Below are 27,380 nucleotides of genomic sequence, written 5' to 3'. Positions count from 1 at the left end.
ATCCATCACAGAAAAGCTTTGCTAGAAACTTAAACTCAGGAGAGTCACGCTTTGAATGACCATAAATTCCTGTCGTGGAGAATGCAAGGCCATGGTGGGTACTCCTGGGAAGAGAGACTCCAAGCTGCAGAATGTACAGCTTGGTTTCCTCCTGAGCCCTTTAGCTCGGGATAGATCCAGATAGATGGTTGCAACCTCAAAGACTGGCCTTGTGCCTTGTTGCTTTAAGCAAGTGCACATGGAGATGGGAGAATTGATTTTTTTTTAAAATCTATGTGCCTAGGTATTTAATACAAAATGGCAAAGTCTAGAGAGGTTTGCAAGTTTACTGATCGGCTGGAGGGACTTGCCCTATTTGCAGTATGCCATCTGTTTCCAGTTTCGACCCTAACTGATAGATGCAGTACTATTAATTATTTCTCAAACCAGTTGTTTGCAAGTGTGGGCGTGGTTTCCTGGGTAGTTTTAGCCACCTGCTGTTTGGCTTGTAAACAAAGGTGTTTCTACAGAACAGCGTTTTCTAATTGATTCTTAAGTCTGATCTCAGATGAGCAGAGTCAGCACTTTCTAAGAATGTGTTAGAAGCAGGAATGTTCCAGCCTCACCAAAGAGAATCAGATCCAAAACGTCAGGGGCAAAGGTCAGCAATCTGTTTTAATAAGCTCTTCCTGTGATCCTGAGCAAGGCGGAAGCATAAAAGCCACCATCGTAACGGACTCTCAGGGGATAACAAGCCATCTTGATTATTGTAGCTGAATCTCAAGCACACCCTGGAGGGAGGGGCTCAAAACAAGAAGGAAGAGTCCCAGGCTTCCACCTTGAGACAGCAGTGACTCAGCACTCAAGGTCATGACCGGTACAAAGTAATGTCACAGGAAAAAAAACAGGCCTCCATCTGATTTCACCATGGAAACCGAAGAGCAAGGAAGCCCCACTGACACAGGTCAGTCTCCTGAGATTGGAGCACGGGGTATGAGTAAAGAGAGGATTGAAGATAATTTTTGGTGACCTTCTCTTAGCTACAAAGAGGAAAAGTTGATGGTGATATGGTAGAACTGGAGACAGGCAGGGAACACCAATCCTGACTTCTTTTTTTTTTTAAATTGGGTATTTTCTTTATTTACATTTTAAATGTTTCCCCTTTCCCAGTTCCTGTCCCCCCCATTCCCCTTTCCCATTCCTCTCCCCCTGCTTCTATGAGGGTGCTCCCCACCCTCCCACTCTGGTCTTCCAGCCCTGGCATTCCCCTACACTGGGGCATAGAACCTCCACAGGACCAAGGGCCACTCCTCTCACTGATGTCCGACAAGGCCATCCTCTGCCACATGTGCAGCCAGAGCTATGTGTCCCTCCATGCGTAAAATCCTGACTTCTTGATCCACTTTCTATCTTTTTTTTTTTTATTTTTTGTTTTTTGGTTTTGTTTTTTTTGCTTTTTTTTTTTTTTTTTTTTTTTTTTTTTTTTGTTTTTGTTTTTGTTTAAAAACAGGGTTTCTCTATGTAGCCTTGGCTGTCCTGGAACTCACTGTAGACCATGCTGGCCTCAAACTCACAGAGATCTGCCTGCCTCTGCCTCCTGAGTGCTGGCATTAAAGGTGTATGCCACCACTACCAGGCTGTTGCTCCAGTCTCTAATACCACGATGAAAGTCAGAAATAGCACCATCTGAGTCAGGTACCAGGTTGATGGGTTTCATCAAAACAACGAATGCAGAGAAATTTAGGAGTAAAGGTAAAAGACTAGGGGAGACAAGAGTTTTCCTTGGCACAAAATTAAGTTGGGGTGTGTTTTATTTGATTGCCACACCATTATGTTAAGTGACTCTGGGCTATTCCAACCCTATCCTAAGTAGGTTACTTTTACTGGAGATTAATGAACTGAGGGATCCCATTGAAGAGAGCTGTGTTAATGAGATCAGCATGTAACTCCTAAGCCCATGCCCTCTAAAAGTCGCTAATGGAGCAGGGTGGAGAAAAAGGAAGCAGCAACCAAAGTGAGTTCATCTTGTGATAATTAATCTAGTCACAACAATACACACAAAAGTAGTGCAGAATAGAGTTCAAGTTCAAGAGGAACTTGCTAGCTCAGTGAGAAGATAAGCACTCACTGTATTAACTCTGTAACAGGAACAATAAGAAAGGGGCTGCTTTTTATCTTGCAATGGGATTTACTACTGGAAGGGGTGCTTCATGGGCTCACAGCTACTCCATGGGCTCACAGCCACTCCATGGGCTCACAGCCACTCCATGGACTCACAGCTACTCCATGGGCTCACAGCTACTCCATGGGCTCACAGCTACTCCATGGGCTCACAGCTACTTCTGCCTTTCAGGTCATTGCAGACAAGTGACAAGCCAAGAGTGTCAGCATCCTATGCATAAAAATATAGTCTTGTCATTGCTATATATTATGTCTAGTATAATACTTTAGAATTGCTTCCACCACCTGTGGTCATCTCCCAGGGGTCAGAGCATTTTTGTGGATCAAATTGTCAGGTGTACGACCCGAGTATAGTGTCTATGCAGATAACCTGTCAAGACCTTACACATGTATCAGTTTGATAAAAGTTACTGTTCACTTTAAACCTGATTTCATATTTTTCTTTTTCTTTTTTTAAAGTGTCCTTAGTCATGCCTATTAAAGACTCTCTGGGATAAAGCACATTTTGAGTACATAGCCAGTCATAAAAAGAGTTTACCAGTGCTTCAGTCTGTACTGGCTGCCTGGTATTGTGGTGCTTGGATATGAAAAGAGACTTCCAGCAGGGAGCTGGGTGCTCTGACTACAGAAGCCTTAGCTAATCACATTACCTCTATTCAGGTTTTGGCTTTTCTTAGCTGAGCCTCTTGTACATTTGTCATTTCTGGCCCATTAATTATGAAGTAGTGATGACGGAATGTTCTAATTTTTAGAGGCTGAAATAAAGATAAATAATTGAAAGATACCCATTTTTTTCCCTGAGAAATGTTCCTGCTTCGAGATATTCTATCTAAGTAAAATTTTATGTGATATTCATTTGACTGCATACATCTGTTTTGGGCAAGTTTAGTTGTGGGAACTTTCTAGATTTTCTTTAAGTTTAGATGTTTCCTATTGGAGGATTATTTTCCAATAGTGGCTTTATTCTTATAGGTGTTCTATATGTGTTCTCTGTATTCCAAGTTATCCTATTGAGAAGGGTAATTTTGATAGACTTTAGTCTTCCGATATCAATAAAGCCATTGCGGAGTATCTCTCCAGAATGTTCTAGAGCTGTCATTAAGTTTTACATTCTTCTGAAACGCATAAAAGATTGGTTATTTCAGTTATCCTCTAAAGGCAGCCGCAATTTGGTTTATTTGAATTTTATTTTAAACCTAAGCATTTACAAGCAACCACAGAATGGCTTAAAAGGAGAGAACAGGAATATTGCATCCTCGATTGAAGATCACAGAGAGCCTCCTCCATGTGTGCTCTCTTCTCCAGTCGGGTATGGAGGACGAGGTGACTCTGATACTGATGTTTCTTGAGAAAGAATGATGCTGACCTGGGATCCAGGAAAGTGGCCATGAATAGTTGCTATGTTCATTAGGCAGCGTTTTCGTAACTAATTGTGCCACTGTGATCACTATGGCTTGGCACGCTGCAATAACTCATTTTTGGGCAAGATTACCTCACCAAATGTAAAAAAAGCTACTCTGAAATACCAGCTTTGAAAAACCTGAACAATCTCCATTTTAACACATTTTCTGGAATTGGCTACCAATTAAATTCAAGCTCAGAGATAACCTTTGCTTGGGTAAGTTTTATTGCATTTTCCATGAGCTGAATCTCAATCTCTCTCTCTCTCTCTCTCTCTCTAAGAACTTTTTGAGGAACCACCCCCACTCACACACTGGACAGATTACAAACGTTAGTGGCAAGAACATCAGCTTTGAAGTCAGGTAGAACTGATTAAGTTGCAACTTGTAACATTGGTCAAGTTACTTAACGGTTCTGAGCTTCCGTGGCTTCTTTCAAAATGTACAGAATGATCTTTAGTTAATTGGTTATTGAAATAACACGTGTAAGGTCGTAGCAGCAAAGTTTCAAATAAATGTTTCAACTTTCACCACCTTTTATAAGTATTATATAATATATTCAAACTCTATTTATTTGAGCAATAACCTGAAAGTACATTTTATATCTTTGAAAGGCAGAGATTAGAGAACTGTTATATGGGGACGTTGATCTTCCGGCATTATACAACCAAGTCTTGGAGCTGAACACTAATAAGCCTTTTTCCATAGATGTGGCTGTTCAAACTATCTTTAGCCCTGTTATCAGTGTTTCAGATTGGGCCATTTGGATGCAAATTAGCCAGAAAATGAACTCCAATAGAAGTGTTCATTTAGAGACTAATATTGCAGTACCATGATCCAAAGAACTTCCTCCCAAAATAGGATCATGCAGAGGTCAGTAGTAATAAAACAAAAACATAAATCAAAGTGTACTCTCCCTATAAGTCAATAGCACTGCTCTTTGTTTTCTCATAAATCAGAATTATTTACAAATATGTCAATGGAATAGCTCTTGATGTTTTTCATGTGGAATGGATTACACAAATTACAGACACTCCTTTAATGTAACCTTTTGCGATGTAGCAAGACCCCTACTGTTTAAAATCTCTCTGTTTGCCAACCTGAGACACATTAGAGACCGCATATGTCTTCATTTTACTTATCATGGGAAGTTAATTACTGTTATCCTTTATGCTTTTATGTGGGCGGTTATCAAACTTTCTCAGGCGCCAGAGCCATATAAGAGCTGCTGGGAGACTGCTGGACCCCCATTTCCATTGAGTTTCTGAACTGGAGGGCTGCGGTGGGAACTGAAGATTTGCATTTCTGACAAACTCCCAGGTGATACAGGTCACAGGCCTGTCAGTCAAGTGTCCAAAACTTCTCATTTTATGCATGCAATTTGCAATGGTTTAGATGTCAGCTTCCCTGAATGGAGGGGATGGATAGATGACTGGTGAGGTACTACTTCAGTGTGTGTATCTGTGAAGGTGTTTTCAGACGAGAGTGGCCTGGTGAGCTTCATAGGAACAATCGTATCATTTCATCAGCCACGTTCGAGGAAGAGGTAATCACCCTACCCTTTCTGGAGCAGAGCAATCTCCTCTTGCCCCAACTGTCAGAGGATCAAGTTGTTCTGCCTTTGCACTCAGCCACCTTCACAGTGGCATCCTGGGGATTATAGGTTTTATCCCTGGATTGACAATTTTCTTACTTGTTTCCTGGACTTCCAATTTGGAACTAGCCACATTTTCATTTTCTCTGGTTCTCCAGCTTATGGGCAGCCCATAGTGAGGCTTATTAAGTCTTTACAATTCAGTGTGACAGTTCCTCTTGTAAATCTCCCAATTCCTATCTATCTATCTATCTATCTATCTATCTATCTATCTAACCTTAGTTCTGTCTCTAGAGAACCCTAATGTAAGTATTAGGAAATGCTCGTGTCTCTGTTAGGGTAGAAGGAGAGGTCTTTCATGGGGTGAATAGATGCAGCTCTCTGCGGTGGGTGTGAGGAACAAGCAGACCTCTAATGTCCTATTGTACTCTCATGATACCAGTTTCAGTTCTCCATGAGACATCACTGTAGCGAACTGAAAAGGGTTGTGCAGAGTTAGTTAGCTCTGGCAAGTGGGGAGTTACTGAAGAAGCACAGCACTGTGAGGTATGCTGTGAGAGAAGAGAGTGAAAGGAGACAAAAGAATGAAATCGGCATTTCTTTTCAATACACAATCATTCATAATAATTAAGGTTTATCAGGTCACCAAGCAGGCCTCAAACAATTCAAACTATCAATCGGCTCAACTGTTTTCTTCGCAGTGCAATTAACAATAAGATACACTGCTAAAATGTATAAAGAAAACTTTGGGGTGGGGAGTAGATATATAGCTAGCTCAGTAGTTAAGAGCAGGGTCTGTTCTTCAAGCAGACAGAAGTACCCGCATGGCAAGTCACAACCACCTGTAACTTCAGTTCCAGGGGGATCCAACATCCTTTTCTGCATATATGTGGTGCATAGGCATGCATGCAGGCAAAGCACCCAGATGCGTAAAATAAAAATAAATGTTAATAGTATGACGGAGAATGTAGCAACTGCTCTGAGCTGCTGCTCTCCAATCCAAGCCAAAGTTCACGGGGCAGCTTTTGGAGCACCATGAACTGCTAGTACTTTCTGTAGTAGTGGGCAGATCACAGAAAACCTCCCCCATGGTATTTTATCTTTCATTTTGTTTAGGTTTTTTTATATCCCTCTGTTGTCTCTGAGCATCCCAGAAATAAAGGCAGAGAACACTTCAGGATGCTCTAGTATTGACTCAAGGAGTGGAAAAAGGGCTACAGAGAACTTGGGGTGTCCCTCAGTGATAGAGTTTCCCAGTGTATATAGAGCCCCATGTTTGATAAACATTACTGCAAAAGTCAGGTAATGTGAAATTGTTTAGAACTCCCCTGTTCACTGTTCCCCTTGATCCCCAGGCTTAGAGAGTTCTGTCCAAATCACTGTGCCTCTGAGAAAAGAAATGTTTTATGTTGTAAGTTCCTGAGCTATAACTAATGTGTATCTTCAGACTGCAACACTTTAAGTAGTGACATTTGGGAACAACTTAGAAATCCAGGGAAAAGAATGAGCAAATATACATTATAGAATATTTAGGCAATGGACTGAAGAGCAGTGGTTACATTTAATGAACAAATGCTATGCATATCAACACATAAATTTAAAATATAATGTCAAAGAGTCAAAAGCGTGCTGTGGAGGGTTATAATGTAGTTTTTTTAATCATCAGTTTTAGAAAATGCCAAATATTATTTTGGGGTGTGTATGTTGAGAAATTATTCAAAGGTGAATAGAACAATAAATCCAAAGTCAAGAAAAATGATTGTACTTGGTAGAGGACCAAGAAAAGGGAGGTTTCTGAGGTGCGGGTCACAGAACTGCTCCTGCATAGAGGAAGAGATGTGAAGATTTGGCAAATCCGGGTGGTGGCCAGGTGGGTATTCTAATGTAAGTCTCCATAGGGAGGGATTGGTCCACAGCACAGAGAAACTGATGGTAAATTTTGAATATCAACCCAATTGGATTGATAAGTGCCTACGCTGGGTGTGTTCATGAGCACATGTCCAGAGATGATTAACTGAGGGAGAAAGAACCCATTTGTGCTCCTAACCCAGGGCAGCAGCAGCCCATAGGTTGACCATCCTGGATGGATTAAGGTGGCGGGGTGGTGAACACAGGCTTTGTCTGCCTCTGCATCTTGCCTTTCATTATATATTCTGTTTATCTCTGCCACATCCTCCCAGCTATGATCAATGGGAACCTCTGAACCTATGAGCCAAAGTACATGTTTCCTCCTGTAAGCCAGATTGGTCAGGCAGTCTGTCATAGCAGCGAACATGTCTAACTAACATTGATAACTCAACATCAGGTCCATCAGGAATAAACCTAAGATTGAAAGAATCAAAATAATAATGATAAGATGATGATGGTGGTGATGGTGATGGTGATGATAGGGCCTGTACTAGGATTAAATTTATGCACATTTGTGTGGTGGCAGTAAGCACACAAAGCCAGCTAATTACTTTTCTGTGCATGCTTGGTTTGCTCAATCAGAAATTTTGATTTTAATTCTGTAAAAGGGTAGTAGGCTTTGAAAGCTTCCATGAAGCTCGGTCTTCCCTCCTCTGTTTTGCCTTTTCAAGGAGAACCAAGCAAAGGAACAAAGGGAAATATGTGTTGATTATGTCAACCCCTGCGTTTCATTCTCTTACCTTCAGAAAGAGAGCAAGGTTATCCCACATTGCTGGTTGAAATCCAATCAGAAGCATCTAGAAAGCTTTTGAATAAGATAGTCTTCCAGGCTCCACCTTAAATCCTACTAAGACTGAATCTTCCAAATATGAATCAGAGAAGCTTTAGCTTCAGAGAGTTTATACACTTCCTATGAACTCCAAGCAACCATTTAAAATTTCCATATGCAAAATACTTCCTGATCGCTATTGTAGAGAATGTGTTCCCTTAAGAGCACACACTGGCTAGGGACACAGCAAGTGGACATGTGATATAAGCATGCAGACCTGAGTTCAGATTCCCAAAACCCTGCCTGGTAAAGCTGGACACCATTGTGCATATGTGTCACTTACAGGGAGATGGGAGGTGAGGATGGGGGAATCCCTGGAAGCTTGTGGGATAGCCTCAGTTAGGAAGTTTGTGGGATACCCTCAGATAGCGGAGAAGCAGAGACCTGTCTTGAACAAGAAAAACAGGACCAATGTTTTACATTGTCCTTTGACTTCCACATGGAAGCTATGGCATGTGTGTTATCTGCACACACAATGACAATTAAAAAAAAAGAATGTCCCATAACTCTTAAACTTAAGCTATAGAATATTCAAAGCCTACGCTACTGTGCTGAACACTGCTGAACTTGTTACAATGATGTGTGTGTGTATGTGTGTAAGTGTGTGTGTGTGTGTGTGTATGTGTATTGTTGGGGTCAAAGCCAGAGTCTCTTCCATGTCACTCAAAGCCTCTACTACTGTGCTACTTCCTTGGCCTCTGTATGTGATCTTGAAAATTAATAGCTATTGCTACTTATTAACAATATGCATTTTTTCTCATTAAAATCCATATCCTAACTATTTATTGCTCTGCTTCTCTGTGTGGTGACCCCAGGGAATCAAAAGTAAAGAAGAGGAAAGGAGGAAGAGAATCAAACACAAGGCAGTGGGTCGTCAGCTAGCTATAGTGTAGAGAATCCAGCCGGCTACCTGTTCATGAACGATGCCAGTGCGCAGTTGCGTGGAGCAATGCTTTCCATTGCCCTGTGCTGTGACGTGGAACAGCATCAGAGAGAGATAACAATAAATACACGTCCAGACTTGTCTTCTACCTCTCCCCTTACTAGTCAAAGCTTGCCATAGTTTCTAGTTCTCTTCCTGGGTCTTTCAGGCAGCATGACTAATAGAGCCATAATGGACCATGGTGAATATGTTAGCAGCTGTGACTTATGTCACCCTCCCTACAACCTATGGCCTGCTTGGAGGCTCGCTGATGAGCAGGTGCGACTTAGTGGTGGCCTGAGAACCCCAGGTGGAGGGACAAAGAATGCAGTCTGAGGTGCTGTGGGGTCACACCACCAGCCACACAAGAGATTAGGGGGCATCTGCTTCAGTAGGGGGTGACTAGCTGGGGTGTTCTACAGCAAGCAACTGTCCTCCATTTCAAAGGTAGTGATAAAACTTAATGAGCCATTCTTAACCAAATCTCTCTGTGGCAGTGGTTGGAGCCATTTGGCCTTCTTAGAAGACTATTAATGTTGAACAAATTTCTGTGGCCAGGTGATTCCAGGGAATTGTATACATATAATTCTATATAAACTGGGTCTGGGGGGAATCATATATATATTATATAACATATATAACATTATATATATATATATATATATATATATATATATATATATATATAAATTCTAAATAAACTGGGTCTGGTACCCCCCAAATCTGCAGTGAGCACTACCTATATCATTCTGGTTATCTTACTGAGCCAGGACATAAAAGAGGCTGCCAAACTCAGAACTTGTCAAAAGGATGCAATGCCAACCTGAGAAACACTTGCTGACCAAAGGAGATACTTTAACCACAGAAGAATGAGTACTGTGGATTACTACATATCAAACATATGAAAGTTAGGTTACTGTGGTAGTCAAAAAAAAAAAAAAAATGAGAATGAAACTTAAAGCTGAAAAAGGCTCTGTTTCTCTGTACTGACTTCTAACTTTGAAGCTTTTAATCCCACCTGAGAGATGAAGAAGTGAAGGGGGAAGTGGAGGCTGTTCACTCCCAGAGCTCTTATCAAGTAAGGCACAGGTAAGAAAAGTCTTTAAGCTGTTAGGCAAAGGGTGAAGGGTAAGAAGAGAGCAGCTTGGTGACCCCGGGACTCAGAGATGACCCTCATCACCAGAGTAGACAGCCAGATATCAAGGACCTCCCATGAAGTATGTGTGCTTGAAAGTTGAACTGGCGTGCACTGGATTATCAGTTTATTGGAAACAGAAGGAATAGAGAGACACATTGATTAATACCCTCAGGATACAGTTTGCTAAATAAGGATAATCCTAAAGCCCAACCAATATAGTTTTCAAAAAGGACAACTTAGGAATGGCCATAGGGGAAAAAGCAAATATTTAGAGGGACTTAAAAAGTGTCAACCCTGATGTTTTTCAGGTCATGTTTTGATTTTGATTCAAAGGAACTAATATTAAGATACACATTTAATAGGTGGGATGGGAGCTAGAGAAATGGCTCAACAGGTAAGAGCATTTGTTTCTCTTCTAGATGACCCAAGTTTAGTTCCCATAACCCACATCAAGTGATTCACAACAGCCTGGTAACTACAGCTTTAGACATCCAATGCCTTCTCCTGATATTTGTGAGTAATGAACGATACATATGTAGCATACACATTTATACATGAATTAAAAACAATTTTTTTTTAAAAAAAGAAGCTTGCTGTAGTTCAGTGGTATAGAGTATGTTTAGGTATGTCTTGGGCCCCAAGATTACTCTCCAGCAACTCAGAAAAAAAAATTTTTTTTAAAGGGCTGGTGAGATGGCTCACTGGGTAAGCCACTTGTTACCAAGACTGATGACCTAAAACTCTCCAATATCCACCTGTGGCAGGAGAGAATTGTCTCCCAGAAAGTATTCTCTGACTTCCACTAGTGTGCCGTGGCATGTGTTTATCTATACCCCCACAAATCAAATATACAATAAGAAATTTATTATTTTTTTTCTTCCCCTGCCTACTGAGGCTTACCACAGACTGGCTGAGATTTTCGCTATAGTTGAAGTCATTCTCTCTCTACTGCTAAAATTAAGATCCATTTGAGTGGTAGTATGAGAATCTAATGCTGCAGGAACATTGTAAAATATATACATACATGAAGGCAATCTAGATGAAACTGCCGAATAATGCGGGGAGAGAGCCCCAGCTGGACATCTCTTGGCACCAAATGAAACTTCCAGTATTGAGATTGGGTTATATTTAATTGAATTGTTGGCAAAAGAGATTGATTCCGTGGGAACCCCCAAATAACCCAGACTGTTGGCAAGACTGTAGGTTGCCTTCTATAAACTGATGGCAAGGCCACGTTGCTGAAGACAACATCTACACCTCATTGAACATGGAGAAGTCAAGCTAGTGTCTAAGAGCTTTCATTCCTATGTGCTAGTGTCCATGGTACAGGAAGGTATTCTGCATATTAACAAAGGAGATATATAAACACCAACATAGCCACAAACCTTAGCTCTACAGTGCTGTCCTGCCTGCAAGATAGGCTAGTGCAAAGGTGGCTCAGAGCTTGCAGGAGTAACTAATATCTGATTTGATTTAAAGCCTACTTTATGAAATGGAACCCATACTCTACACTGCTCAGGTGGTCCAAACCCTGAAATGAGATAGCCCAGGGACTAGAATAAAGCCAAATACTACTGTTCTAAAAAAAAAAAAAAAAAAAGTACCACTCCTACTGGCATCCTGATACACTCATGGATCTGTGCTTTGCTCAGGAAGCTTCCTCTGCAGCTGATGGGGACTGATACAGAGACACGCAGGCAGACTTTATGGAGAGAATGAGAGGTCTTCAAACAACTCATCCCTAAACAGGATGTCTCCATCAAATCTCTCCCCTCAGGACTCAGGAAACCCTGCTGTAAAGGAGAAAGGAAGAGTCTCAGTGCCAGAGGAGATGGAGGACACCAAGAGAATGAGGCCCTACAATCAACGTGATTGAAGCTCATATGAAGTCAGATTGTCTAAAGCAGCATGAACAGGTCCTAGAGCTGAACGGAGAAGTGGACACATGCCCCATCCCTAAACCAGAAGCTGTCCCCTATTGATAACTGCTGTGTTTTATAAAAATAGAAGGAGAAAGAATATATTTGGTGGAGGTGCGGTAAGGTGTCTGGAAAGGAGGTGCCGCCCTGGGCTCATGCAGAGGCATCCCTTCCCCATGAAGGACTAGGCAAACGGTATAGTATAGAATAGAGTTTATTCAGGGCATGGAGAGGAAAGTTGAGAGAGTAATAGAGACAGAGAAAGGCAGAGAGAGTAGAGGAGTAGAGGCCAGCCATGAGCAGGTGGAGAAAGAGGAGGGAAGGGAATGGGGAGGGGGAGCAGGAGGGAGAGGACAGAGTGAGAGCAAAAAAACACGAGCGGAGCGAGAAGGGGGCAAGCAGCCCCTTATATAGTGAGTCAGGCACACCTGCTGTTGCCAGGTAACTGTGGGGTGGAGCCTAGACAAAATGCTAACAATAACTATTTGCAGGTGAAAGTTTAATTTACTCTAAGGTTTAATTTATTCTCAAAGTTTAATTTATTCTCAAAGTGGAACAAAGTCCTCTTAAGGGTAGATAACCAGCAGAAAACAAACTTAATGGCATCTTTGGAAGTTCTGTGTCTCATAATGTCATGTTGGGGCTATCTATTTAAACTTTATCTTATTTTCATATTTATGTATTCTCTCTCCGGTTACCGTCTGGGTTCTTTTTGTATTATTGGGGCTTACCGTTTAGTGTTTTTATGGATTTCCTGAGTCTATAAACGAGTGGGTCTCTGCATCCCCATCTGTTTCTTCTGTCTGATCTTAAGCTCTTTTCCTTCTGGTTGTCATGTTCTATTCTGACGTGTTAGTTTCTGTTTTGTTTTATTATATTTTATTCTTAACCCTTAGAAGCCTGTTTGTTTTCTAATAAGAGGCAGAAAAGGGATAGATGTGGATGTGAGGGAGACGGGGAGGAACTGAGAGGAGTAGAGGGAACTGAAATTGTTATCAAAATATATGAGAAAAAAATCTATTTTCAATAAAAGGGAAAAAGGAAATCAGTCGTTCTATTTCTTTTATTTAATCCTTTTCATACCATATTTACATGACATTTTCCCTCCTTCAACTCTTCCCAGATCATTTCTACATTCCTACCTACTCAATTTAATGTTCTTTCTCTTTCTTTCAACACACACACACACACACACACACACACACACAGAGCACACACACACACACACATATATACACAGCACAAAAACCAAACATCAAAACAAACATAAAACCAGTAAGACAAAAAAAATATCCAAACAAAAAAAAATGTAATGAAAATTACCCCCCCCCACACACACACATACACATACACAAACCCCATGGAGTTCATTTTGTGGTCACCAAGTATTCCTTGGCACAGCGTCTGCCCTGGAGCTTGGTTAATATACTCTGTGACACTCCATTGTGAAAAATAGATTATCCCTTTGCCAGCAGGTATCAATTATATCGACAAAATGTTGCTAGTTTGCAAATAGCTTCTTGGTTAGTGTATAATAGTTTTTTTTAAAAAGAAAACTTAGAAAATTTGATTAAAAATTAGATGATATTAAAGATTCATTTCTAATTTCTCAAGTGTGATAATAGCATCATAATTATGTTTTTAAAAGTCTTTATGTAGCTGATAGACATAAAAGAATAGGAATATAAACAATCAAAGAATAACTAAGGTTTCCTTTTGAGAATCCAGAAAACACACACACACACACACACAGAGAGAGAGAGAGAGAGAGAGAGAGAGAGAGAGAGAGAGAGAGAGAGAATGTGTATGTGCGTGCATGTGTGTGTGTGCATGCATCCATATATTGACACATGTAAGCATATACAGAATAAAAAAATATGGCCAAAATGTTGCTAGTTTGTTTAAGCTGGGTAGGACACAATGCCTTTCTTCATTATATACTATGCCTTTTGTGACCTTTGAGCATATTCAGAATAAAAGATTGTCATTGTTGGACATTGGATGACCCCAAGTCAAGGCTTGGTCACCAGGGTGGCACTCCTGGGAAGTAAAGTGTACCTCAAGAAGGTTCTTAGGTCTTTCAGGATTTATCTTTTAAGAGCTGAGAGTTCCACTTGTTTCTGTCTTTGCTTCCTGCCTTTTGAAAGGAGTGGCTTACTCCATTACACACTCCCACAATGACAGCGCTGGCCAGAGAAAAGAATGGGACTCAGACTAGAGCCACTGAGATTGGGACCCAAAGCAATCCTTATGTTCTAACAACCTAAAGTACTTCACTATAGTGATAGAAAGCTGACCAATGCAAAGGCTAAATACTATAAAGCACACACATTGTTTTCAGTCAGTAGAACAATCCCCAGAGTGGAATCACTCAGGAACTTGGAATGAAAGAGTAACAGAGGAGCCAAGGAGCCCATCACCGCCCCATCCACTGCTCCTCCATCTTACTTTGCCTTGAATTGCCACCTGGGGGTGGATTTCAAGGACTCATTGTCTCTACAGAGAGCACATCACCCAAACATTGGGGTAGAGGAGACAAAGTTTAACACATCAGCCTGTACTTCCACTACAATTTCTCCTCAAGTGTGACGTGTGTGTGTGTCTGTCTGTCTATCTGTCTGTGTGTCTGTATGTGTGTAGATAGAAGATGGAGCTTTATGGTGTGGTCTTTGGCAGAGGATCTACTATGAATTATTTCAAAGTTAGTTTAACTTGTGCCCTGTGGGATACAGATAATGCTGATCTGGAGAACCCGAGACCTGGGCTTTGCTACTTGGATTTGTCGATGACAAACTATGTGACCTTCTTGTGGCTTAATTTTCTCATTTCCAAACAGTATGGATAACTGAGGTTCTTCCGAGTTCAATATTCATCTGTGAATGCACATACAAGTACTCTTCCGTGTGCATCAGCTTACGCTAATGTCTATCTAACAACAGCTTACATGGGCAGCTCTACCATTCACATCGGGCACAAGGGTGGGAAATTAGAGAGAATGTGTGATCCGATGAAACAGACACCCAGCACCTGTTGAGCAGAAGGTTAAGTAAACTCAGCCTTCATCCTCACAGGAAGGGGCTGTCAAGCCATTTAGCTTCCATGGGTGATGTAACAGTTCCTGCTACTTGCTCAGACCCAAACAGGTTCCATATTTGAGGTGTGTTGAGACTCTGAAGCCTTAGCAAAGTTCGGGTTTGCTACATGTAATGGAAGTGTTAGGCTTCAAGGTAAAGAATTATTTAGACAGTTTAAGAGCCTTTTTTTGAAGTAGAATTCCTTTCACCTGGGTTTGGGGGGGTGGGGTGTCAAGCATGTATGTGTGTACAAAAGTCAGTTTCCTAAAGTTTCGAGAAAAGCGATTGAATGAATGAATATAATAGCATAATTGTTAGATATCATGAAAGAGCTATGCACTTTAAACGGCCACGTTCTTTTCCCTAACAAATATTTAATAAGCGTCTACTATGAATCTCTTTGTTCCAAGTGAATCTGAATCTTTTATATGACTCAAGAAAACCATTTAAGGGCCTTGACCTGAACCTATTTCTTAGCCGATTTTTAAGACTATTGCCCTGTTGAACTACACACAATACATTTAACCTTGTAATCAACATCTTGACATGCATGAGAAAGTTTAAATTCCCAGTGTGGCAGAACACCAAGCCTCACGTGTAATACAAGTATTTTATGTAAGCAAGCTTTTTGAGGGGGTAATTTTTTTTAAAAAGGGGGAGACATGTTGAAAGCCATTGCAGCAGGTGAGATTTTAAGTGGCAATAAAGAATTTTAATATTAAAAAGCAGCAGATGCCTCTTTGTGTTTTCTCTTGTTCCCAACTAGACCAGTATTTTTTAAGGCCTCATTTCTTCAATGACAATGAACATAATGATATTAGTTTGCATTTATAGTTTCTTCATTTTTTTCTCCTACGGCTCAAACTCAAGTCTTCACTGACTCTGTACAAGAGATCTACCATGAAGGCTATACTTCTAATCTTCATGTTTTATATTTTTAAAGTTCTTTGATTAGCTCATCTTCTTTGTTGTTTTTTTAAAATTTTTATGTCAGTTGTTGATTGATACTATTGTGTAAACAATGGCTTAAATCTTATGTGGAACCCCCCTCCCCCATTTAGAGGTAGTATCTATCTGCTAAAAAGAATGTCTGCTTGTGCAAATAAGAAATAAAAATGTATTTTGAAGACAGCCCTCACGCATTTTCCCCAGAAGTCTTTAGTTATAAAGCTTACGTTATTTGCTAAAAAAGATGCCCTTTGGGGAAACAGTGTTTGCACTAATGCCACCTATTTAGATCAGAGTGTTCTGATGAAACAGAAGAGCAGGAACATTGAAGGATGCTAAACCAAAGAGCATGTTACACTGTTTTAAGTTGCATGAGCATGAAAATTATAAGGCTTTACCAAACTGTTTTTCCAATTTGCAGTGCATTATAAGAAGCATAATTCAGTTGTCTAGCTCCCAGTAGCATGGAGCAGCAAGCAACATCGTAGGTGGCTGATTAATATTTTATGTTTATCTTTAGTAACTAACCACATCAATATGTGAAGATGTTCTGAGAGAAACAACATATTCGAAACAGACTTCCTTTGCTATAAAAGATCCTTGGGTGATTTTGTTTTTTAAAGTGTTTCTACTGAAGCTTGAAACATACCGTACTACTTAGTCAAAATATATTAGTTCCTCATATGTAATAAGATGTACATTGAAGCTTCTGGATGGAAAATTATTGGCCTGGCAATTATTTAAGAAAAGTTGTTTTTCTATTGGCATTTGCTACAGTAAACATCTTGTTCTGAGTAATACCTGAATCCTTAGTCCTTATTACACTTTTAAGCCCAGGACAATTTTCAAAACTCCTTAAAGTTTTTCTAGATATTCCTTTACGTTAGCAATAACGAAATCCAAATCTTTGTCCTGAATTGTCGTGTTTACTAATTTGTATTTCCTAATACTTAACAAAAAGCTTGGTGTCTCCAATATCCTCGTTCCAGGTAGAATGTCTTAGATAGTGGAAGCATTTACCTGTCTTAAATGAAGTCATTTTGGCTAAAGTCATTACAGTGATTCAGGAGAACTCATAAAAGAGAGGCTATATTTCATACACTTTTACAAAATATTTAAAATGTTTAACAATGGATAAGACTGGGGGGACATCAGTCAGGAAGTCAAACATCCCAGGAAATATTAATCCTTTCATTGGTGGATACTGGGAAGTTGGGAGCAGACAGAGATTTGACAAAAAGAAATGAGGAAGTTCCTAAGGGTTCCTCCACACCAATGCTTGTCAATCTTGTGGCAACCAATAATTCTTGTTTTTCTTGGTGGCTGTCCTAAAGTAGGATGGCTAATAATACTTTGGACTTCTAACCAGTAGCTACTAGTTTTACTTTGTATACATTATGTTTTTTTTTTTTTTTTCTTGAGATCTTCTCAAATGTCTCCTGAGGGCAAAATCACCTTAGTTGAGAAGCACTATTTAAAGCCGGCAGGAAGAGCAAAGCCTACATATCTCAACAGCCATTACAACCCCACCATTCTCCAGTTTGTAACTGTTACTTGTATACAGCGCTTCGTAAAGACTAGCTGAATAAATGAATGATTCCATCACACAACACACTTGGCATAATCGTATAGGAAAGTTGCCTTATGAGTTGTCTTTTGTAGTTTGACTTTGAGGGCATTTAAAGTTATGATGGAGCAGGTGTTTTCTGAGATCCTTCAACTCTCTGAGCACAGTATTAGCTGCTGTAAAGTGACGGAAGCATGCCAGCTCATGCATCTTTCCTCTCCTCTTTCTACTTTGTATATGCTCTTAGTTCATCTTATCTAATCTCATGCTTTCTTTACTTTTTCCTCCCTTGCAGACACATTATAAACTTGCGATTCCTTCCCTCAACCTCTGTCAGAAGTTTATCCACAACGAGGGTGAGGGCGGGGGTGGTGTGTGCATCACCCCTCGCCTCTGAAACTTTTAGAACCAAGCTCAGCTTTCACCTTCTCGATCTACTTCTTGCCTCATCCAAATGAGTTAGATGACCAGCACTTTGTGCTCGCAGGTGATGTAGCCAACTCTTTCTCCAGAAACAGCTAGATGTACGTATGGATCTCCAAGTCCAGTTAACCTAACCAGTACACCATTAGGGTTTCACTCACTACCTAATCTGTATTTTCTGCTCCACTGGACTTATTCTAGCCAGATAACTCTTTTTCCAGACTAGTGTCTCCTCTATTGAATGGCAGTTATGTACGAAGAGAGGGAGAATTAGTATCTTTCAGGGATACACCCTCTAACCAGGGGTCCAATAAAAAACATTTACATATACACAATCCTAAAAAGACTCAGGTTATATTTATTCATTTACTCATATATATGGTTGCATATATATATATATATATATATATATATATATGTGTGTGTGTGTGTGTGTGTATGTTTTCTTGATATATATAATATATAATATATATATATATATACATACACACACACATATATAATAACTAAAGAGAATGGCCATAAATTTATGAGGGAAGGGGTATAGGAGGAGTTGGAGGGAGGAGAGGAAGGGCAAAATCATGCAAAAATGGTGTAAAATTATCATCTCTTAATTAAAAATGAAATAAATTAGGAGCTGGAGCGAGGGCTCAGAGAACCTGTAGCTGCATGGTAGCTCACAACTGCCTGTAACTCTAGGTCCAGGGGATTTAGTACCCCTTTCTGGGCTCTTGAATATCAGGTACATAAGTGATACAGGCAAAATCCCATGTACAGAAAATAAAAATAAAATTATGAAAAAAAAAACCCTTTAAAATAAAATTAATTTAAAAAAACCCTACACTTCACATTGAGTTCAGCAACATCTATTTAAATGACAACCATGGCCATTACAGTGATTAGTTTTCTAAAGGATAAAGTCTAAATTCTGTAACAGCATTTTAGGGGCCTCTCTGGCTTGTTCTTTGCTCGGTCTTTGCCACTGGAGTTTGAATTCTACACTCTAGCAATTCTGAGCCGTCATGTCATTACCATACTCTGTGTGGTCAGCTTGTCTCTTCCTCTGGGTATCCCCCACCCCCTGCCCTCACCCTTTTCTACCCAATCAGTTTTTCTTCTACCTCCCCACATCTTCCAGGAAACCCGGTCTGTCTTCCTCAGCCTGGCAGCTTTCTTTCTCTGTCTTGGTTATCCTGGTTCCTTCTTAACTGCACGGGCCAACCTGTAGTTGCTATGAGTTGTTTAACTGCTTTGTGTTTGTTCCTAGGACAAATATTACACATATGGTTTATTGCCTCCTTAGACTCTGACCTAAATACTTAATAAATGCTTCTGGCGAAGTCTCAGATTTTGGGGAAAGGGCATAAAGGAAGAAAAGGACTAGAAGAGTCTCAGGTGCTGTTGGCTATCCTTCTGCTTTGGCTACAAGAAGAATCCGTGTAAGGCCTAGACATATTGCTATATTACGTGAGCAAGGTGAAGTTAGTTTTCAAGCTTTGGGAAAGGCTGGCAAAAAAAATGGGGTGATCAAGCAGAGGGAGAGCAGAAAGTATCAACTTGGTAATTCAACCGTGCTCCCCAGACCTATAACCCCCATCTCTACTCGCAAAATCTTAACCCAGAAGCTCACTTACAATTGTCTCTCTTCTTCCATGAACCGTGAACGGCGCGCGCATTGTCTTTCTTACTGTCTTCCCAATAGCCCCTGTTTCCCCAGAATATACTGAAAAAATAGGTTTTTATGATTTTCTTCTCTCTCCCCTGCTGCTTTCCAGGCTCAGCTCAATCGAGGACATAAGGTTAGCAGATGGGCATAGTTTTAAAGAAGTTATAATATTTGGGCTGAAATTCCCCGGTCTGTTAATTACGGCCCCGAAGACTTCTTGTCACAAAAGCAAAATTTCACAACCCCCTGACATTAAGAATGTTGATATTCTGTTCCTAATACAGCTGCTGGCACATGAGGCCAACAGATGGGCGTACTATTGCAAGGGGCGGGGGAGGAGGAGAAAAGGCTGCAGAGCTGAGAGAGCTCTCTTTGTGGACAGAGCCTTGCTTCTTCCTCATTTGAAGAAGACCTTGGTCCTTTCTTGCCGTCCTGGCCCAGCTCGCTGCTTGGAGCCACTGGAAGAACAGTGTTAAGAAGCTATAGCTAGTGTGATGTGTCTTGATGACCTACCTGCCTGCGGTTGGGTTATCAACAGCATCCCAGGTCTCAATTGTCCCTGTGCTGAAAGGACACCTAGGGAGCAGAACACAGACAGCTGGGAAACCGAAGCCTTTGCACGTCATCACTTGCTTCTGCAGAGTGGCTTCGGCTTGGCCAAAAAATGAGGGTCTATTTTACAGTCTGACATAAAGCAAGGCGAATACTGGAGACCCCTTTCTTTGTTTTTGCTTTGCATTCTTACACTTTAAATTTTATTTTAGTGTATGTGTGTGGGTCGCGGAGGGGAGGCATGACACAGTGGGTGTGAGGCTGTCATAAAATCACTTAAATGACTCGGTCTCCTCCTTCTACCAGGTATGATGTGGTGGGTCGTCAGAGCTGATAGCAAGTGCCTTTATCCAACCCTAACCCCAGCCATTTCCACAGTCCCTCATTTCAAACATACATTTTTTTTCTTTCAGTCCATGCATGGTTTTACTAAGGTTGATGAATATAGTAAAATATGTGTGTGGTGAATATTTAAGTGGAATATCTGTTGTCTAAGGAAGCTGAATTGGATCACCCAAAAAGCATGCCTGGCCTGCAGCAGCCCGCTGTGGGAAATGGAGCCCCTTTCTCACCGGGATAGGGTCTGTTTGCTGTACTCACTGGCCTGGTGAGTGTCAAGGAACCACTTCTCCTGAACCTGCTTCTCTGTGTGTACAAGCAGCACTTGTGTTAACAGGTGAGAGCTAATCTTCCCGAGCTTAGAGATTTAAATTTAAAGTGTTATTGCTTAGTAACCCACTCCTCCTGATGTTGATTTAATTTGTTCCTCAGACATGTTCCCCCTGTGTTTATATACCCAACATTCTGCCCTGCCGAGCCCCCAGGCTGCCTGCTTCACAATCTCTCTTGAAATTTCACCACCACAAGCGCTTACTTTCTTCCCTCGCTTCCTCTTAGATTTCTGTAGGTGGAGAAAGAGGAGTAATGTTCTTCACTGTAGGCACGCTTCACTGTGTGCCATTTATTTTTATTTTACTGTTTGAAAGGCGTGACATAAAAAGCGACTTGCGTCTCATTTGCTTATATGTAGAAAGTTGTTGTTCCCCACAAGGATATGTTTCTATGGGAGTGAAAAGGCTAAGCATGAAGAAAGTCCAAATACTTACACTGAAATATTAATTAAACGTTGTGTTGTTCTTAATTGAGACCCCAAAACACATCGGCCGGAGAACCTCCTTGTGGCACAGTGGTTAGTGTTGGAACACGGGCTGAGTGGCTCTAGTATTTGTAGGTAACGAAATGCACTTTACTTTACTTGATAAGAACTTTATTGCAGTAAAGTGTGGGGCGGGGAGAGACACTTTTAAAAATTCCTTTTCTGTAGTAAAGCCCACCTGACCCCTGCAAGCCATGATGTAGACTCAACTGGGAGTGAAATGACAGTGAAAATGACATTAGACACCTGTGCAGGGGAGGCTCTGGGAATGGTGTGGGAAGGAGGAAACTCTCATTTTTGTGGCTCTTGTGGAATGGCTTTTGTACGTGACCTCCTTGAGCACACCTGCATGCTCCCTAGCATCCTCTCCTTTCAATTCGTCTGTCAAGAATGAATACTAAGTAAATGTATCTTTGACAACAACAGGGCCTTATGAAGCTTTGACAGTTTCACACTTCCCATTTAACTGACACTCCTGTGTACTCTGATGTTGGAGCCTTGAAGACTATTAATTTGCTTTTGGATTTCTGACATTTATTTATTTATTACTGAGGGAAGGATTGTGCTGATATTTTTCTCTTGTTTTTGCTTTTATACGTGTGTGTGTGTGTGTGTATGTGTGTGTATGTGTGAATGTTTGTGTGTGTGTCTGAATGTTTACCTGCGGTGTGTGTGAATATTTGTGTGGGCATATGTATGTATGTGAATGTTTGCCTGTTTATATGTGTGTTAATATTTGCCTGTGCCAGTGCCTATGTAAGTGTAAATGACTGCCCATGTGTAGGGAAGAGAGAATATGTTTGACTGTGTGTGTGTATGTATGTTTGCACATACATGCCATGGCATGCATTATGGAACTCAGAGGACAATCTCAGCACCAGCCCTTGACTTCTTGTTTGTGACAGTCTCTCGCTTTTGCTGCAAATGTTGGACAAGCTCACCCATATGCTTCTGGGATTCTTCTGTCTTCTGCCATCTTGAATGCTTTCTCTTCTGAACCATTTCTGTAGTCGAGGCTGGGCTAGACTCACAACTCTCTGGCCTCTGCCTCCTGAGTGCTGAGATTACAAGTATGTATGGCAGTATCTGGTCGTTTCATCATCTCATCATCATCATCATCATCATCAGCAGCAGCAGCAGCAGCAGCAGCAGCCCAGTGAGTTAGAGCTCTCCACTGTTATTAGGTGCAGGTTCCAGGAAACACTATGGCACAGCTATGTAAAACTCAGCTTGAATTTTCAAATCAAGGGAGATCAGAGAGTTTCAAGTGTTAGAGGTTCTATTGTGAAATAGAAGTTTCTCCTAGCAGTTGACAGAGTGTTAGACACCTTTAATCTGGTGTTGAAAATATTTTATCTCAAGGTGGCGGAGAAGAAGGAAAAAGGTATCCACTGACTGACAAAATGATTGAACAAAGATTTAGAATATATTAGAATATATGGTTCAATAAGCTGACTTATTACAGTGGAACAAGGGTGCTGAATTTAGAAGTTAAGGTTGATTTTCATGGTGCTGAAATGTGATCTGCCCAGGTTAGTCTTGTCTTTATTCCAAAAGACACCACAACAGATTATGCAAATATGTCCATCCAGAAATTTACATGTGCTTTCCCTCTTCCCTCACTTTCTTCACTATAACTTCCTCTCCTAGATTTGTGCATAAGCTCATCTGTGCTGAAAGACATCAACACTGAAATACCTTTTCTTAACTGAATAAAGAGTTTGTTTGGATCTGCAGTGACCTTTATGTGTGGGCTTCTATTTATATATACAACATAAAATATCCAAAGTAGATGGTGCATATAAAAGAGACTTTCTTTGTAAAAACAGTAAACATATGTAGATTGATCCCCTAGTTTCAGCAGTGCTGACAGAAATTTGCTTCTCCAGTTCCCCTTATGGACTGGGGCAACAACAAAGCAACATTAACAAGTAACAGCCATATTTGTTAAACTCTTTCTTCCTGGCTTTGTCTTAAGCACTTTATATTAATGAACTGAATGCACTTGGATGATACTACAGAGACAAGACAATGTCTTTCTGAGCCTTTCTGATCCAATTTCCTTTCTTCTCCATCACAAGGATCATGGTTGATGCTCCCCTGCAAAAGCAAACTCACGTAACCAAAGTTTTATGTGACAATGAGATTTTTAGGAAGAAATACCCAGTAAAAAAAAATGGTCAGAAATGATAGAAAAACCCCAAGGACCTAAGATTAGCACATGTGGGTTTTCACTAACATCTTACTCTGGGAGTATTTTGCTTACTCTAAGTGACCATGAGTTCATCAGGATAGTAACATGAAGAACACTGACCACAATCACCTCTTTAGTTGAAACTGGAATAAAGAACACACAAAGCACAACAAAAAACGCATTCATTTCTTGGTCAATGAGATGAGACGTCAATCCTACCCTACTTCTAATGATCAAATGTCTTCTTGTGGCACAGTATGGGACACATATTCCAGGAAATAGGCAATAACATGATAAGCTCAGTCACCTTGTTCCCACCTCTATGACAGGGATCCAGAGGCTAATGTGTTAATGCATCCATATTTGCAATTAATTGAAGAATAGACAGTGTAGAAATGTAACTGGACAGAAGTATGTGATTTGATGATGATGGACTGAGGGGGGGGGACCCCAGGAAGTCCTATATGTCCAGATTCTTCTTGGTCTCTGTAGAGAGCATTCTTCCTTCTGGATACTGAGTAGCACCCCTTTTGCGACAAGGGTTTCTCAGGGAAAAGAGACTGTGGAATAGGTGACCCATATAGATCTATGGTTTGCTTTGTGAAGGGATAGTTTCAGTGTCTTTGATCAAGCTTGGAGAAGAATTCTGTTTTCTGACTCTCTTCAGAAGAGGTAGAGGAGCCAGCCAGAGATGGAAACAGGATAAGGTCCAAAGAGAGAGACGTTTTGTCTAGAGCACCCCAAGTTCCTTTAGTTCAAAGTACTCAGTGTGCCAAAGCACCATACGTTAGGGTATCATTTTTCTGAGGCTCAGCAACATATAATCTGGTGCCAACCTTAAACTTGCCTTTGTTCTAGTTCAAGAACAGTGCCCATATTCTGGCAGCCACGTGCCAAAGTCAGCAGTCCCTATAGGCATCTCTAGCAGAACGTGGCCCCCAGGCTGGCTCACATTTGAACTAGAGTAATTTAATTCGATTGGTCAAAGTTGGACACATCTTTTATTAAGAACAATGGATTCAAGCAAGAATAAATACAAGGGAAATTAAATCAGATCCAGAAGTTTCAAGAAATAATTAAATTCTAAGAGCATGACTTTTGAAGGCCAAATATGCCATAATTAATATTAAACAAGTATCTGCAACCCATTTCTGAAGAATTCCTTGCTGTAGTATCTACCATAATTGGATTCAAGTCCACCCTTTGCTTAGCTCTTCTTGTTTCTCAATAAGAAAAGAACGGATGGCCAGGACCAGGGCTTGCTCTAATGGTTGTTCTCTCTTGGTATTTATGCTATTGAAAACCAAATCATTCAACAAAATATTTACTGAAGAGCGTGAACTACAGATTTTTATCACAAACCAAACTGTCTGAATTTTGGTATGTGCTTAGAATGTTGTACTCCTACACAGAGGCAATGTTTTCCCCACTGGGCAGCCCTGGTCCCCACTTGCACAGAGTTAGTCAGCAGGAAGATTCAGTCTTGACTAACTCGGGCATGCATTTACATAACTGCACACAGACTTTACCATAGATGAGTGGACAGGTGCGGCAGGATTAGAATTATGGGATGGAGCGAACAAGGCTCTGAGGCTTTGAAGCTGCAGTTTGGACTCCCTCTCATCATGGTTTAAGACGGCAGTTCTCCTTAGCAAAGCCAGACACGGAGTGATAAGATGATTTTGATTGATCTTTGCCATCAGCCTCTTCTCTTACCTATACAAGAGCCCTTTGAAGTCTGCAAAGTTAAGAAAAAAAATGAGAAAAAACTGGTCAATTGTGAATCATTATTTAATTATTCATGAGGTATATGGTCTATGTCAAAGGGAGATTAAAAATGTTTGATGTAGTCTGACTGAGAGACAAATATTATTCCAGGGTAAAATGTTTCTCATTTGCCGCATATGAAATACACAGTATCACATGTGCCAGGCCATGAAAGGAAAGGTAAATTTTGTCTCATAAACTGGCCAGTGCTTTGAGATAGGCATTTGCAAGTCTCTGTCAAACAGAGGGTGACCAAATGTTGTCTAAAAACTAAAGATCAGTATGGATCACTAAACATTTAACCTTTTGACTGTTTCCTGACATTTGGCACATTTACCAAGGTGATTTCTACTTGCAGGTGAGCTTGAGATTCCCTCTATTTTAAGTTTCAGGAATTATTAGAGATAACAGGGTCTAGTTAAGGATAGGACTACGGTTTAAAGTACTTTGCATCTAATTCATCTGCTGGTGTATTTGAGTACATTTTGATTACCAGTTTAGCAAACATCCTTCCTTTGGGCCTGGAAGAAACCAGATAGTGTTAGCCTTTTAATCACAATAATTATGATTGTAATAATAATGGCCAGTGTTAATGGGGCTGCTGACTGGTTTCTAAATACTGGGAACACTGACAAACCCTATGGACTTGAGTTTAGTGGTAACTAGATAACCAGGATGTAGGATGGAGTTAGTTGACTCTTAGTTTGTCTTCTGTATGTAGCAAGATGTCTGATTGTGATTTCAACAGGCTCAGAAATGTTCACACTGTGGTGAAAGATGGCAGAGTGTTTCAAAAGAAAAGGAAAGAGCTTTCAAATTCAAAATAATTGCGTGTTGACACAAAAATCTTTCCTTTGGATGAAAGTTTCATTCAAAGTCTTCGATTCCCGTTTTGGGTATAATGAAAATGTAGCCATTCCCTGGCTCTCTCTCTCTCTCTCTCTCTCTCTCTCTCTCTCTCTCTCTCTCTCTCTCTGCCTCTGTACAAACTGTGCATTAGATGTTTCTGAGAACCAATAATTCGACAGCAATGAGTCGAGTGAAATAAGCATTCTGAACTCTAATCAAGGAGATGAACCCCCGTGAGCAGGAGAGAGGAATGAAACCTTTGGATTCATATTCCCAGAGTGTGAAGCCACATAAGCGGGGGAAACAAAGGGTAATTTGACGGACTAATTCAGTATTTTGATTGAATCTTGTCATTAGTGTATTGCTTGGACTAATTTTCTTATTTCAACAAGTTATGGGAAAAGAGAAAATTTGCAAACATTCAGCGAAGGTGAGAGGGGAAGAGGCCATAAAATTGTCGCAGTGTTTAAAAATGGGTTTGATGTATTCTCTGAATGAAATAGAAGGATAAAGGTGATATTAGCAGAAAAGAAATCACCCCTGAGGTCTGTAATTATTATGAAGGATGGCTCTTCCCTAAGACTTTGCTGAAAAATACAAGGTGTTGTAAACACTTCTAAATTATTTATGTTTCTAATGTGCTTTACTCTCATTTCTTCCTTCATGAGCTCTGACTTCATAATCTGTTTGCTTTTATTTACTGACTTAAGGAATGTTGAATAAATATTATTACACAAGTGGCTTGGATGGTAATAAGCTATCTTTTGGATACTGTTGGCATGCTTCAGCAACCTTAAGAAAGGGGGGGGGGAGGCAAGTTTTAAGTATTCGATGCACTGTGATATTCTAGTATTTTAGCCATGCTGCATGTGCCCAGCTGCTTCAACTTGTGGACTCCTGAGGGCTTCTTTACAGCAGCTGGCAGCAGAAGTTGCAGCTACAAACTTCCTGAGTGTGTGCATGTGCACATGTGTGTACATTTGAGTGTGCATATACATGTGTGTGTGCATGTCTGTGAATCTGTGCGTGCATGTGTACGTGTGTGCATCTGTGCATTCATCTGTGTATATGTGTGTGTATCTGTGCATGCATCTGTGTGTCTGTGCACGTGTGTGCAAGTGCAAATGCATGTGTGTGTGCGCGTATGTGTGTGTGTGTTGTGTCTGTCCACAGCTCTGTCTCATAACTTTAATCATGCACATATATGGCACTAGAACACCCAGGAAAGTGGGCTACAGAAAGGCCCGGAGGATGCTGGTACTTGATGTAGTTTGCACTCCATTCCTACTTGTCCAGGGTCAGTCAAGAGGAACA

General features: G+C 40.6%; 1 long non-coding RNA gene across 1 annotated transcript; it reads left to right on the top strand.

The window, feature by feature from the left end:
- The first annotated feature begins 549 nt into the window (after positions 1-549).
- Positions 550-12,932, top strand: LOC143434685 (uncharacterized). Its single transcript, XR_013104386.1, has 3 exons — positions 550-943; positions 10,371-10,464; positions 11,729-12,932. It is a non-coding gene; the product is annotated as an uncharacterized LOC143434685 (long non-coding RNA).
- The last annotated feature ends 14,448 nt before the right edge of the window (positions 12,933-27,380 follow it).

The sequence above is a fragment of the Arvicanthis niloticus genome, chromosome 16 (assembly GCF_011762505.2).
Source record: "Arvicanthis niloticus isolate mArvNil1 chromosome 16, mArvNil1.pat.X, whole genome shotgun sequence".
In the NCBI taxonomy this organism is placed as follows: Eukaryota; Metazoa; Chordata; class Mammalia; order Rodentia; family Muridae; genus Arvicanthis; species Arvicanthis niloticus.
Note: the sequence above shows the minus strand (reverse complement) of the source record. Positions and strands in the feature narration are given on the sequence as shown.